Genomic DNA, 12,013 nt, shown 5'->3' on the forward strand with positions numbered 1-12,013 from the left:
GATTCCCTTGTTTCAGTTCAAGTTATTCTTAAATGGGAATATAATGAAGTAAGTTCAAACAAAACAGCTTTGCTCCTTAATAGAAATGACCAGCAGCAGATATGACAGGTTTCTGCTTTGTTCTCCCTGTTGCCTTTTCTCTATGGGACAGGGTACAAAAATGTTTCATTCTTTATTTTTGCTGGTTATGAACAGGAGCAACTGAACTCGCATACTTCCTTTTATGCAACCACAATTTTTCCTTTCTATGATTGTCACAGTTTCTTCCTGGCTTTTATTTGTAGCTGAACAGATCCGAATTCTGACTGCCAGGCCCTAGCAAAGTTGCTTTTTTAGTGCGCAAACCTGGGAGTTAGTGTCCATGCCAAAGAAAAGTGATTTAAAGGAATGACCTAAAGTGTTGGAATGTGTGCTATAAGTGACTTCTCAATGAGAAATTCTCCCAAGAATTACACTGAAGAAAACGAAAATCCCACAAACTAATGGGAATGCAGTAGGTACCCACACCAGCATGCAGTTTAGTGGGTCTCCATCAAGGAGACAGCCCCAGACACCTTTATCTTCATACCATGCCACAGTCCTGCCACTGTCAAATGCTGTGTTCAATTAGCCCTTGGCAGAGTTGGCTAATTAATGTTGCAAAATAGTATCATAGAATTTAATGGAATGGAAATAGGAGACAATTAGAATGTATTATTTAGGCAACTGAGTTACATATGTGGAGAGGCTGAGATTAAAATGTTCAGTAGGAGCCATTTGAAATGGGGGTTGTCATTTCTTCAGTGAAATTATTTGTTAGTCTGCAGAGGCTTCAGAGGATCATTTTCCAAATCCTGAAAAGAACACTAGTGGAAGAGCACCAGACTTGGAAAAGCTGGCTGCTCAGTTCAGGAATACATTCTGCATCACTAAAGAAGAAGCAACTCGGGTGCTTCAATTATGCATCCTGGGCTGGTTTTAGATGTTCTGGATTATCCAAGACACCTGCACCAGACTGACAGGTCTGACACAGATGGGAAACCAGTGGGTGCTGTGAATGGCAGTTTTGGGGCCAGGTGGAAGAGGACATCTGAAACGGCACTAAATGGCCAAGTTAAGGCAACTGACTCCCCAGCAAAGCATCAAATTTGCAGGAACAATCTGGGATTTTGTGACTTTGAGGTGATGTGCTATGGGAGCATTGCTCCCATCACAGGTCCAAGCCAAGGGGTTTTGCCTTGTTCAGGGGCAGGATGTGCCCGTTGGGTTGAGTGCTCCATTCACAGCCCCGTTCACAGGCTCATCATGCGCGTCCCCACACTGGCCAGATGGCAGCAGGACTGAGCACTGTTTATAAATGTTACACAAATTCTCCCTGTCTGTGTAACTGATACCCATCTGGAAGTCATTTGCAAACTATTGGAATGGCAATGGTCAGAGTCAGGGAGAAGCAGACCACCAAGGGTTTTGCCTTAGCAGTTAATGATGTGTATTCTTCAGAAAATGCTAACATAAACATGCTGGAGCCTTAAACACGATATGGAAACTAAAAATTCTTGAAGAACTTGGCCGTGGTTTTCTAACCACACCTGAAGTATTTATAGAAAGCTAGAAGAGGAAAATATAACTAGATAATGCAGTGTTTTTAGAAAGTAGAAACTATTTTCCAGTGTGAATTTTTAACTAGAATATCCAGGTTGTGTTATGTTTTGATGGCCTTTTTAAAAGGTGACAGTCCCTTCCAACATGTAAAGTTATCTAAAATAGTTTGAAGGATTTTACACTTTATTTGTGAATGATCTGCTAGATTAATAAAAAAAGGCAGTTTTTAATTGAGGAAGGCAAAATTAAAATTATTTTTATTCTTGGCCAGTTTTCTAGTCTGTCTTCAGAAACTTGAACCACTTCAATAATGCAAAAGTACCTTTGACTTAATGACCTTTTAAGCTTGTTTTGATTTCCACTCTTAAACCTTTAGAATGTTGTGATCTTGTTTGCCCTGCATTCGTGGGCAAGATTTAGATGATCAGCTTTTAGCTGTGTGGCTGCTGGTCTGTGTGGGAAGCAGAGGACTACAATCTGTTCCATGTCTGTCTGTGGGCTACTTGTGCCAGAAGGATGTGATTGTCCAAAGGGGACACAGGTAATTTCCCAGCCAGTCAGCCTTGGGCAGGGCCCTGACCTTCTCCTGCAGGGGTCGGGGAGCAGGGTTTGTTGTCCTCTCCACTCTTGGACTGTTGGGTACAAAAGCCATATCACAGCCAGTAATGCTGCAAGGAGAGGAATCCTTCCTGAAAGCACCGACAGACACCAGGGCTCAGTCAACTTCCAGATGTGTACTGATACCAAGATCTGTTGTGTTTTTGATTTTTGCTCATACGTGATATGCACTAGTCTCTCTCCTGTGATGCTACCTTCAGATACTGTTTGTTTTATCAGGCAAGGGAAAAACGTTCTTATTTAATGGCTGGTTGAAAATAGTTGGGGAAATAAGTAATAAAAGGAAGAGTTAGCTCAGTCAAAGTCTTCTCTTTTCTGAAACACAATGCTAATCTGCTTTTTGAGAAATGAATAAACAGTGAACAAGAGACCACACACGTGCAACTAATTTTTGCAAGAAAATAAATAGTGCGACTGAGTATTTGCTTGACTATTTAATTATATCCATGTTGATTACAAGTCTTAAGAGGTCTTGCTTAAATATCTCCAGAGTCTCTGCTCATGGCTTTTAGTTGACAAAGTATATTTTAAGAACATAAGGAGTAATTAAAATGTATACTAGCAGTGAAAGTGAGGTGGGTTTTTGCCATAAGGTTGTAATCAGGAAATATCTGTAAGGGAGTTGTCTAGAGTTATTTTCCCTCTTGACTGCAGCTGAAGATGACCACCTGGCTGAAATGCCACAGCTGCTTATTTTTGTAGTATCTGTTTCAGTGTGTAATTTAGATGGTACCCTTCCTCCTAATTTCTCAGTCAGCCCCAAGTTGTATCATCCTTGGACAGGGAGAAGGGAGTATCGTGTCTTTTTTCTTACCTGGGTTTTATGAGTAAGACCTGTCTTGGAGCTATGCCAAGGCTGGGCTGTTAGTTTAAGCTGCTGTGTCTTTTCTCACCTGGCTGTGGAACACTTGGTGGAAAGGCTTGCCTTGTCCTTCAGTGCTAGGTCTTTCAAGAGCAGTATTTTCAAGGTAGTGTGTGAAATGTGGATGAGATGGTGCCATTCTTTTTATCTTTCATGGATGTGAGACATCCCAAGGTTTATAGTTAGAAACTGGTGGTGAAGACTTGCTTTGAGTAGAACAGGTAAGAATGAATGTTCATGTTGTCCTAATGCCTTGTGTTAGCTCACATGTGATAACTAAAACTGTGGTTAAACATCCACTTGTAAAACAGGCTGGCACAATTGGAGGCATTACTGCCCCATTGTGGAAACCCAGGGCAGTGGGAATATTTCTCTGTCTGCTCTGGGGTGCCCTGACCCCCAGGGCAGCACTGACCTTGACCCTCATCCATGGAGAAAGTTTCCCAGACTTCAAGATAGACTGGAATCCACAAAAGTGTGAAATAGATTATAGAGAGCAGTGTAGGTGTATCACTGGGTGAGAAATTTAGGTTTTGGGAGTTTTAGTATGTTGTGGATGGAAGCAAGATGGAGGGCACAGGGTGTCGTCCTGGGTTTCTTCTTCATGCTTCTTCCTTGTTCTCCATGGGTTTGGGTGGCAATTTTGTAATTGGGCAGAAAAGTCTGCATTGTGGGCTCTGTGGGATCAGTTATTGGGTTAAAAGGGAGAATAATCCAGGTGTCAGCTCTTAATTGGATAATTTAGTCTTAAAAGACCTTGTAACAAGAGACTGTTGGCCATTTTGTGCCTTCTAGTGAAAAGCTGCTGAACTCAGAGTAGTGAGACTGTTTTACTGATAAGAAATAATAAACACCTTAGTCTGAACATGAACTGCTGTCTCAAGTGCCTTCAATCCAGACCCAGAGAAACCCACAACTGGAACCCCCATACCCCATATCTGTCCATTGAGCCCCCACCAGCATAGTCTGAGGAACAGGCAGAGATCTTTCTCCAGCTGCTTTTTTACAAAGGCAGCCAGTGTAGATAGCAGCTGTTGGTTCCTCAGGAAGAGCCATATGACTCAGGGTTGGAAGCCAGTGAGTGCCCTTCATCGATCTACCAGCTCTGAGTCTTTGAACAGCTGCAGGAGGTGATTTCCTCAGTTGATCCAGCCTGAATTCCAAGAGGTAAAATGTTAATGAAATAAATGCAAGGGGTAGGTTTCTCGTGTGGTAGCAAGTTAAAAGCCTAACTTGACCAGCCTGCTCACATTAGGAACGCTTGCTGCCCTGTGTGCACTGGAGCCTTACAAAGCCAGCAGCGTGTTGTAACTTGCACCTTCAAATTCTAGTCAAGACAAACCTTTAGGCAAAGACTCCCAAGTAGAATTAACCACAGTCAGCTAAGATATTTTTAAACATCACTTACTTGGTCTGCATTAAATGCTAAATGATGTTTCAAAACATGTTGGCCAACCTGTGTTTAATTAGTGTTTTCTTATCTCTGGGAGTCCTAAATCAATTTGGTTCTGGATGAGTTTTAATCATGCTGATACAAGAATATTTCTGTAGCTTAGAAGGTTCTTGCTCTGCTTGACAGCTGCATGTTTTTTCCTGTTTGTGGGGATAGATGCTAGTAGGTTGAGTAAATTCCATTGTTTTTTGGAAGATAAGGAAGTTTTTTCTTTACAGTTTCTGTTTCTACATGTTAATTTCCAAAGTTGACATGGTTGTATATAAGGATCCCGAGACTGGTTATTCTGCTGCAAGTACTTTTAGAGGACAACAAAACCTTTTGCTTGGCTGTAGTTGGTTTTTTTGAGTTTCAGTGTTCTGCTCACATGCACACACGCAGCAGCTGGCTTAGCTGAATGGCCTGAAGGCTGAACTTTGCTGTGTTACATTTCAAGACCAGTCTTACAAGCCTTATTTATTATGCTGCCTGAGTTGCCAGGCTGGGCCTGTCTGAAGGTATAAACCAGATAAGAAACTTCTGGAGGCTGAGCAGTAACTTGAGAAGCTCTTAAGCTGTGTCTCTCCAAGTACACATCTCCAAATGGTGCTCGTGCCATACAGTCCTCCCTGCTTCTCCTTTCAGTTTCAGAAGCTGGAGTGTGGAACAAAAGGTGTGTGTGTGAGTGATCAGGTAGCCAGTTTGAGGCTGGGGTCTCAAGAGTCATCACATGAGCTCTGAAAACCTTAGACAAAAAAGGAGAAAAAAATAAATCCTGTGTGTTGAAGGTGAATGCCTTATCCTCTCAGAAAGTAACTGGGTATTTGCTGTCATCATAGTTTCATAGTAGGATGCTGTGTGTTACCATGAGATGTGGTGATGCCATTCTTTTAGCTCCTTTACTCCCCTCTGCTTGAATGTTTGTGTTCTTGTATTTTTTTGTTAGTACAGTGGTATTCCTGGCTAATTAGCCTTGGCAGATGTCTTGGCACAGAAATAGTAACCAGACTCATAAAGTTCTTTTTCCTGCCCTTCTTATATAAAATAAAATTCTAGATGATTCTGTTAAAATATTTGGTTTTATTTTAGCTGGAAAAAAGCTAACAGTCAAGCAAAGCTGAATCAAAGAATCATACTGAAAATTACCACAATTTTTCTACGGTCATTCATTGTGAATGTGTCTGCAGAACCTGTCTTGCATGTACCCAATATGCATCTGAAGTAGTTAGAAAACCAGTAACAGAAGTTTTTAATTGCCAAATACATGTAGACTTTGCCATTTTGCAGTGTCACTTGCTAGATGCACGGTCATTCAAAGATCCCATGCCTGGATAGCCAATCAATGCCAGGAAAAGAGATATGGCTGTATGAACAGACCAAAGCAACTTTGAGAATTTGCTATATCAGCAGCAGTTTTTTCACCCTCTCTTGTCTGACCATTAACATATTTCATGATCTTGGAAACCTTCTGAACATCTGGATAGCTAAAATCACAAATCTGTAGTTAATGGAGTTGTTGCATCCCAGTTGATCAAACCCAAACATGGTGGTTTTCATCTCTGTCTCTGCTGTGCAGACCAGGTAAGTAAAATGCATTATTACCTGATGTTGAGATGGCTATCAAGAGAAAGGTCTATCTGGCCAATGGTAAAGCAAAGCAAAGTTACCACAACATAGTACAAGATGTGCAAAGGCAAACAGGGAGAGGAGAATGTATTTTATAAAATATATTCTGCATTTTGCTTTGGACGTGAGAGGTAACAAAATTGCTTTCTGCAACAACTCAGCATTTCTGCTGCAGACTAGGTGTTAACCAGTTTTCTAGATACCATGGTATTGTTGCTTATATTTACAACAAGTATGTCCATGTTAAAAAAATTATGCGAACTTCTGAGGTTTTTTGCTGCAAAAAACTAATTGAGATTACCAAAATCACTTGTTTCAACAACTTGTAGTGTATAAGAATTGTTTTGTGTTACATTATTTCTTTTGGTGCATGTGTTGCAGTCTGTGGGTTCTGCTTCGAGGTCTTGCCCAAATACAGATACTGCTTGAAAATGAAAGGATAGAGCATATTTTGCATGGTTGTAAATGCTTTCTTTCCTGAACATTGTAATTTATTTTTGTTTTTGATAGTCCATGAAAAGCATTACCATAGAGCATATTTTGTCTTCTGGTAGATGCTGGTGACTGTTGCTGACAATTTAGTCATAGAAGTTATGAACAACTTTTTAATCAGTCCGTTTCGTTTACTTAGCTATTTTAGCTTTTTAGACCAAAATGCATTTTGAAAACAAGCAATTATCTTACAGCTTTGAGAAAGCTGTAAACGCTGGAAAGGGAGAGATCATGACAAGAAGTGGAGTTGGTGCCTTTTCAGTGCTGTTGTAGTTGCAGTTCTCTTTCTTCAGTCATGATGTGTCTTGGTGTAGTACGCTCACAATTTTATAAATAATGGTGGAGGTTGTGTAATACTAAAACTGCTGCAAGAAAAGGAGGAGGCAAACACATTTTCTATTAGCAGCAGGGAAGTAAAGTATCCATTCAGTTTTGTTAAATTGGTGTGGAGGAACTTGGGGTAACCTGGAGGCAATAGATTGGCTTCCCAGCAATGCAGCAGGCTGCAGCTGACACAAGTCCCCAAGGGGCTGTTTGCTACTCCCAGATAAGCAAAGCCAGCTTTAGTCTGGAGACCCAGATTGCATTTCCCAGCTCCTCCTTTCTGCAGCTGCCCATCTGGGCTAGGAGCTGTCTGCAGAGGTGTGTGCCCTCACCAGGCAGGGCACCCAGCCCTGCACAAGGCATGCAGCAAACCCCTGTATTTTCCTGCAAATGACTGTGTACCTCTCCTGTAGGGCTTTCAGCCTTGATTAATAAATTATAGCATATAAATAGGCATCATCTGTTGAGAAAAACATTCTGTTTTTCACTTTGGAACAGAAAAAAATTCTGTTCCAAAGTGGCTGCTATTTTGGCACAGATGGAAACTGAAGCTCCTTCCTTCAGAGGAAACACTTGCTGGATATTCTGGATTAAGTTATCTATGAGGCATTTCCAAAGATGACCTCTGTTGTGGGAGAAACTTAAAGTAAAATTCAAGTTTGTATTTGGAAAACACAGAGAACCCAGAAAAAGTGGAAGGCATGTAAAGATAACAGAATAGTTCAATGTAAGACAGTACAAAAAGTACAGTTTCTGAAAGTACAGGTGGAGAAGCAGTGCAATATTTTCTAATGGGATGAAAATAGGTAGCTAAAAGTTAGATAGCTAAAAGTAAATGTTGGCCAGGCTGAGGAGCAGTGGTGGGTATGGAAGGCTCAGGCTTGACTAAACCTTGAACTAGGAGTCTTGGCTCTTACCACAAATCAGCTAATGTAGAAGTAAAAATAATAAATCAGGTGTTTTATTATGACATGTCAGGGTTGCAGTCTCTGACACTCTTTGAATTTGTTCAGTGTAGCCATTATATTTTTCTCAGAGACAAGAGAGACAAAAGGTTAGGAACATACTACCAAGAGGAAAAGAAAACCAACCCAAAATCCACAGCAAAAACATTTACTGCATGAGCATAAGACCTTCAGATGGATGGAAGGAGATGAAACCCTTTACTCAAGTATCCTTGGGTTCACTGCCATCTGGGATGCACGACAGGGACAGAGGTTTCCAAGAGGTTTTATTGTGTCCTGTCATAAGAAGAGTGATGCTTTTAATTGTTATAGGCAAAAATGTATCCTTGGAACACCCTCCATGACTTTTGGAGTCACACCAGTGATTAACTTGGCTTGGTTAACATGCAGCTGGGTTGCCAGACTCATAATTGCAAAAGTTTTAATTTCCCAAAGGAGAGAAAACTGTATTGGCTGCAGCTCAGTGCAAGGACCTAGGCTTGGTGTGTACTCTGGGAATGAGACACTATGGAAGGCTAGTCTTCAGCTACATTGCATCCTGATATCTGTAATAACAAAGTGTTCTCCACATCTGGAGATTATTTACTGGGTCACTAAAATAATGATTAAAGGATATTGCTCACCTCTGTATGACAGGCTTTGTTCTCTGTGTCCTGTTCTGTTATACTGCTATGTTGAAATTGAATCTGTAGATTTGAATTTGTTGAAATTAACCATTAAAACACTCAATATTTATTTTTAAAGTAAAAATAGAAAACTACAACATTTAATGCTAAGCAGTTGCAAGAAAGATACCTACTGTGGCCATACATTGCATCTGTGACTCCACTGGAGAAACCTCCAAGGTTTAACTCAGATGCACTGATTCCAGCTAGAATTAATAATAATAATAATAATAATAATAATAATAATAATAATAATAATAATAATAATAATAATAATAATAATAATAATAGCTGCAGTCTTTGGCAGAGTCTCCAAACAAGGGGAGCCAGGACAGAGTTAGCAGAGAAACTCATGGTCAGTGTGATACACATTTATACTTCAGATGGCGCCTACTGCTGTCTCTGTGCCTTTAGAAGTAAGAAATAGCAAAGTTTTTTGTGGCCTTATAACATGGCAGGGCACTTTACACTTGTCTGTTTAATTCAGTTTTTTTACTGTCTTTGTGGGTGAATCTGTTTTGCAGCCTGCTGCCTTTTGGAGAAAGAGCTCTAATTAATAATGATGTGCTGTGGTTCAGTGGCAGCAGGTGGATTTCAGACTAGATATTTGTAACCATTTCCACTCAGAATGAGGGGAAGCATAGGCACTCAGCCCTTGATAGTGTAAATGTGGGGCTGCCTTAAGGTACTGCTTTGTGACAATGTGAAATTGTCCCATCGTAGAGCAGGAATTTCCAGGGCTGCTCTCGAGCAGGATAGTGAGCCTTGCTGCAAGGAGATGAAAGTTGTCTTTTCTGTTGTGCTCGAGTTTTGGCCTTGGTAAAACTGTGATTTCCCTTAGCCCATTTAGAGATGTGTGTGAGAGAGAGAAACAGAGATGCTTTTAAATTATTTAATAATAAATATTTTTAAGACTTGCTGAAAGAAGGTAACATGGAAAACCTGACTGGATGATTTCAATGACAATTTATAATGCTGTACATGTGCTATACTGTATGCTATTTATTTTTCACTTCTCTCTTTAAAATGAACCTGGTTGTGTAAAGAGAAGCATTTCCATCCTTCCAGCTGCTGGAAATGTGTTGAGAGCAGTGTGTGATATACTGATCTTTGCCTGCTTGGGAGCTGCACTTGGAACCTCCTCATGAGCAGCTCCCCAAGGCTGGGATGTCAACGATAAATGTGCGTTTGGCAAACTGATGAGTAAAGCCTGGAACACTGCCAGATAGTGGAGAAATGGAAATGTAATGGATCACAAAGGTTGGGATTTTTCCGTTGGTTGGTTGGAAAAAAGGTGAAGATGCAGGAGCTGCCTTGAGGAAAGCAGAGTCCTGCTATTTGAAGTCACACAAGTCTTGCTCTGGCTCGGCTGTCATTTGTTTCCAGTGCTCTCTAGGTTGTTGTTAGTGCCATTCAGGTTGAGGGAGACTATTCAGCTGTATTTAGTTCAGCTTTTTTAAAGCTCAAGTAACAATCCCCAGTCTCTCTGGGAGAGGGAGCAGATGCCTGACAAGCCTCACACAGAGCAGATTAATGGGGAGCCTTGGCAGAGCTGCAGCCTGAGCTGCCTGACACATTTACCAGGGCTGCCACTCCTTGAGTTGTGTAATATGTAATCATAGTAGTGTTTGCATGCAAAATGATGAGGTGCAACAGCCTCAGTTGAATTTTGTTTGATTTAAGGGTTTGTGTTATGCTGTTTCAAACACATTTTAACAGAAACGTGTTTTGCAGATTACTGGCTCTGCTGTAGAGACCCAGCATGTTTCATCAGTACTTCTTTCTCTTTACAATGAACTTGTAAATCAGTTATTAGAAGGAAAGACGTGAAATATTGCAAACTTCCCTCCACATCCCCCCAGATAAAGTTAATCAAGTTGATTTGGACAGCTACTGGCAACAAAATGAATTTTAGGGGACTGTTTAGTTGCCATGTGGAAACTTCCATTAATGTTAAAAATTCAAAGTATTTGAAAAATTATGTCCCAGCTCTGAAATTCTGAGGTTGCTTGCAGACAGGAGATTGCAAGAATACATGCATAGGTTCTTCTTATTTTCCTTCTAGTTTCAGAGGTGTTTGATTATACTCAAGCATGCAGACAAACTTTTCTCAGCAGTCAGCAGATGTGGGGTTTTTTAACATGCTTGTAGTGATGTCAGAGCAATAGCAGTTGGGGGGTGTGTGAAAATACCAGGACTAGAACCCAAAATCCACCTTAACAAGCAAGGGTAACAGTTTTCTAAGAAGAAGTAGGTTCTTCTGCTGTCACCTTCTTGTTCATGAAGGTGTTCTTGTCCTCTTCTCCCTTGGTTTATAAATATAACCATCGGCATTTGAGAAATGGATTTAATAAAGATAACTAGCATCCTCTCTATCAGGCAGCATTTTATTAAGTCACTAATTCTGTTGCAAGCAGATTTATGTAAGCATTAAGTGCTTTGGTAATCTCTTTTATGTAGTTAGAGAAGGAGATAAATATGTAATAACATTGCTACGTTCTGGCAAGCTGATCCTTTAGGTGTTGCTCTTGTTATTTCCTTTGTTTGCCTCTTTGAAATAATGTTTTCCTTTGCTGTGTCTAGCTTGCTTCACAGTGCCTTGTAACAGCAGGGATGGGTTTTGATATTCTGTAACCTTTGTAAAAGCACGTTGATTGTTTTTTAATTATTAACACTTATTGGATTGTACATAGTATTTCCATGGGTGATTTCATTGCACAACCTTGTCCAACGTTGCTTTTGCTTAGCTGAGATATGAAACCCAAGTCTAAAACCAAATACTTTGGCTGAAACTTTTGCATCTTTTGTCAGTTATGGATTACCAGGTGTTTTGCATTATAGTCTTTACCCTTGATGAAATACAGCTATTAGCAGCTCAACCAAGGCTGGATCTGCTGGGCAGGGGAGAGGTAAAAGGTTGGAGGAAGAAAAGGAGTGGGGGAAGGGGGAATGAGCTGTTTGGAAGCAGCTGTTTTGGCTGCTGCTTCTGCTTTCCTGCTTTGTATTCTGCAGCATCTCCCATTTTGATTACTTTCAATATCACATTGATCTTCATCATTTACTCTGTGTTAATGTCTAGCAGTCCAGATTTGAAACCAGCCACATTTTGAGAGAGAATCCTATTCCATATCTCCCTGCCCCGAAAGAGTTTCCTTTCTTCAAAAGTTCTTCCAAATAGATGAAAAAAAAGATGAAATATTGCCAGTATTATGTCTTGGTCATATCAACAGGTGTCCTGTCAATTATCAGCACTGGGTGAACATACCACTTGCTTGTGAATATTGTTTTCATATTTGGGATTTTCATAGAGACTTCTGCTGCTTTGCTGTAGCATCTAGCATCTGCTTTTACTTAAGTTCATACTGTCTTTAGAGACTGCTGTATAGATGAAAAATACATGGGAACCAGAGGCTGTTTCAGTGGAGCAATGCTGAAAGCCAGAGGATTG

At 40.4% G+C, this 12,013-nt stretch overlaps 1 protein-coding gene across 1 annotated transcript in view; it reads left to right on the forward strand.

Moving 5' to 3' along the window:
- LGR4 (leucine rich repeat containing G protein-coupled receptor 4) overlaps positions 1-12,013 on the forward strand; it is a 74,346-nt gene that overhangs the window by 34,216 nt on the left and 28,117 nt on the right. The window lies entirely within an intron of this gene.

Source organism: Molothrus ater, chromosome 6, assembly GCF_012460135.2.
Source record: "Molothrus ater isolate BHLD 08-10-18 breed brown headed cowbird chromosome 6, BPBGC_Mater_1.1, whole genome shotgun sequence".
In the NCBI taxonomy this organism is placed as follows: domain Eukaryota; kingdom Metazoa; phylum Chordata; class Aves; order Passeriformes; family Icteridae; genus Molothrus; species Molothrus ater.